Raw genomic sequence first — 4,689 nt, forward strand, 5'->3', positions numbered from 1 at the left:
TTTCCTTTTTTCACTCAATTAAAATTATATATCTTCATCTTTTTATTTATATGTTTCATCAGCATATAAATGTAATAAAAATTACAATGAAATTATTAGAAATAAAATAAACATAATTTAACGTTTATCATTTTAGAAAGTAAAAAATCAGAATCTTTTATTTCGATTTTTTTTTTATTAAGAGATTATTATAGATTACTGTAGATATCCTAAACCGCTAAGCGTTATTATTATTGTTTAGTAACGTTTCGCGATATATAAAAAAAAAATCAATCAATGGTTTGTTTCGTTTACTTTATTTTAGTTTATTTTTGTTTGTTTTATTTATTAAAAGTATGTTAGATTATAAAAATATAATTTAATATAATTTATTATATTAAAAATATAATTATATTAAAAATATAATTTACTATAATTAATGATAATATAATTAATAATAAAATTTTATTCTAACAATATTTTTTTCTTATTTTCTTATAATCACTTTTAACATATTATTCGGTTACACATTGCTTTATTTGCTTGCATCGCAGAATTCATAAAAAATATATTGATAAACATAATGAATGATTTAACAATTGCAAATAAGAATTTATCTTAAACTAGCAATTGTATAAATAATTAGCAGCAAACTTAATGGATTGAATATTTTGACAATAAGATAAGATTGTTTTGTGATTTTTGTCTCCGATATTAGGCTCTAATAAGTAAATGATTGTTCCATGCATACCAAAAATTTGATTGACTTGATTGTATTTCCGAAATATTTTATATAGATTAAATTTTTCACAATCAGAAGTTGCGGTTTGTTTATCGAATGTGATGAAGTTTAGTCCATATTAATTCGTCATTTGATACCGTAAATTTTTTTCATTTTTGATAAATTTTTGATGACTCAGCCAAGATCATAGAATTTAATAATCTTATATTTATAAATATTCTATACCTTATTATAATATCACCTTTTTTTGAGAAAAATACATGTGAAAAAATATGAAAGATAGAATTAGAATTATATTATATATATATAAAACAATACATATTCATACACGCGTGCACACGCGACACAAATAAAATACAATTAATTATATTGTTTTTGTAAATATTGCTATATTATGAATATTACTACTAAAAAAAGTAAATTTTTAATTTTGTAATGTTAAGAAAAGATCATAAAATAATTAAATAAAATATTATTAAATAAAAATTAATTAATATAACTAAAAAATCACTGCCAAAATTGAAATTAATTTATAACTGTACTTATGAGTATTTTCATGCTAACAGAAATTTTGATTTATTTCATTTATTTCAGATTTATTTCAGAATTGTTATTATTATTTAAAAAACGAAAGAATGAAATAGTTCATAGAAAAATCAAGTTGGAAATTAAATATCTGAAAATTTTTTAAATTTTTCATATGTAGAATTATCAATTTTTTCAATACGAATAGCATTTATTTATAAATATAATAGTAATGTTTTTAAAAATAAAAGAGATTTGGCTTGGTTTTTAAAAATGAAAGAAAAATGAAATTTATAATTAAATTTTTGTAATTTTTATAAATAACTTTAAACAATTAAAAATTAAATCATTATTAAGTTAACTTGATTATTGTTATTGTTATTGTTATTGATTTTTTATTAATATTATATTTTTCTATTGAACTTTAAATTCATAGCTTTAAAGGTATAAAAGTAATTTCTTTAACGAATGTTTGATAGAAAATAGCAGTAAAATGTCGAAAAAAACATTTTTGCATTTTTTCTTTAACTTTTTTTTGTTTTGTAGCTAATACAATATTTGATTGATTTGATGATAATACAATATATTCAAAAATTGTAATCACGTGCAATGTAATCGGTAAAATCAGTGTTTGAAAATATTTTTTAGAACACACTTGTTGTTTTAATTAGTTAGAACACATTAATTGATTTAATTATAAAAGTCAATATCGAAATTAGAATCAATGTTTGTTACTGAGTGTAATTTAAATATCATTAGTCTTTTATTTTATTTTTCTTTTTTAAATATTCCTTTTCTTATATGTTAGAATATAGAATGATATAGAATTATATATAATATATATATAATATGATTTAGAATTAGTGTAACTCAATTATGCGAGAGAATAATTATTTTTATTAAATATTTTCCATCAACTTTTCATCTTTTTTACTTCAATTTTTTTTAATGTATATAATTATATGTATGTTTATATAATTGTTGTAATGTTTATATAATTATATGTATATATGTTTATATGTATGTATAATATATAATATTCAAATATATGAATATCCATGTATGAATTAGATATTTAAAAATAGAATAAATTCGAATAAATAAATATTAAATAATGTCATAGCATAATAAATCATTTTTAATTTCATTTTTACTTAAATAATTTAATTGATTATATTTTATAATAATTTGATTTTTAAAATAAAATAGATAATAGTTTTATCGAATATTATATGCAAGAAAACACTCGTAACAGATATATTTTGAAATCAAAACTTACAAATTTCAATACTTCTTTATTTTTGAAAATATGAAAAAATCTCCTAAGAATATTTTCATTAATATTCAATCATTTACTTGTATTGTATTTTAGTCATTTGTTTAATAGATATTCGAATTCATAACTTTTTTATAAAATAATAAAATTCGAATAATTTGTCATATTGATAAAAAATAAAATATAATTATTATAATTTTAGAACACGATAAGATTATATAAAATCAATTTATTAATCTGTTAGATATGAAATATTTATATTGATTTATCTTTTTAATTCAGAATTTTCAGGTTTAATCCTTTCCATGTCTATTGTTAGAATCTCTCTCACATGTGCTACTTGAGTGAGAAAGAAACAATAGGCATGATGATTATAGTTCTTAAGTTAAAATAAAAATTTTTCAGCGATTTCACAATGCATTTTGCATATTGTGCGCGATGTATTTTCCACATTATTATGTTATTATTTTATGTTATTTATTATTATGTTATATTATTATTATGTTATTTATTTATTCTTTTATTTATTTATTTATTTCCACAATTATTTCTTAATTTATTTGTTTAATTTCTTTTTTAATGTTTTTTTTTTATTGAGTTATTCACTTTCGTTATCACTTTTCATCATTTATTTACTTTATTTATTACTTTATATATTTATTTTATACACTTATTTAAATATTCTTCTTATTAATTTATTTATTCTTTCAATTATTAAAATTATACATTTTTCATTATACATTTACTCATTTTATATTTCTTTTATATTTGCATTTCTACTATAACTATTTGTAAATCTATGTATTCATTTTTTTAGGTCAACTAATTTTTAATATATGAAAAGACAATTAAATAAATTAATAAATTAATGTAGGTATAAATGAATAAAATCCACAAAAAAGTCAAGAAAAAAATCATTATACAAATGAAATAACAAATATCATACATATAAATTACTAATAAATCCTTAATTTGGTTCACTTATGTATGTATAAATCATTTATATATTAATTACTTTTAATTATTTAATTATTTATATATTTATTTATTTATTTAACTAATGATTTATTTATAGATTTTTTTATTTTGTTTACTTATATATGTATCATTTTTCAAAATTATTTATGTAACTACTTTTTTAATTATATATCTATTTATATCTTTATATCTATTCAATTTTTATTACATTTGCCTATTGATATATTTGTAAACTTTTTGTTTTGTTTATTTTTTAAGTATAAATTAATATATTTATTTATTTATATATTCACTTATATATTTATTTAATGACTTATTTGTAGATTTTTTGTTTTATTTATTTACATATTTATTTTTGATACTTATACATGCAATAAATAATTAATTTATTTATTTCTTCATTTATTGAATTATTTATATATTCATTTTTTTACACATTCTTTTGTCTGTAAATTTATTTATAGATTTTTTTATTTTATCATTTATGTATACATCAAAATATATATATATTTATTACTTTAATTTAATAAAATTAAAATTATACATATTTCATCATTTATTTAATAAATGACTTATTTCTAGACTTTTTTATTTTGTTCACTTATGCCTGCATCAAATAATTTATATATTTATATCTTTAGTTATTTAATTCTTTGTTCATTTTTTTATTCATTCATTTGTTCATGATTCATATCTAGATAATTACAATATATTAATATATAAATAAATAATTAAATGAACAAATAAATAAATTAATCCATTTAAATCATCAAAATTAAGAAGTCTAAATAAGTCATTAGACAAAAGAATAAATATGTAAATAATTAAATAAATGAAAGATTAAATAAATAAATTTATATATACGTGAATGAAACATGCAACAAAAAAATTTACAAATAAATCATTAGATGTATGAATAAATGATCAAGTGTATGAATAAATAATTAAATAAATGAAAGATTAAATAATAAATAAATAGATATATATAAATATATATAAATATATAAATGAATATATAAATAAATACAATAAAGAAATCTACAGAAAAATCTATAAATAAATCATTAGACAAATAAATAAATAAATATATAAAAAAATTATTATACATGTAATAAATATATAAGAAAAATATTTATATATATAAATAAATATATAATATATAAATATATAAATATATATAAATAAATAT

The sequence above is a fragment of the Apis dorsata genome, unplaced genomic scaffold (genome assembly GCF_000469605.1).
Source record: "Apis dorsata unplaced genomic scaffold, Apis dorsata 1.3 scaffold_291, whole genome shotgun sequence".
Classification (NCBI taxonomy): domain Eukaryota; kingdom Metazoa; phylum Arthropoda; class Insecta; order Hymenoptera; family Apidae; genus Apis; species Apis dorsata.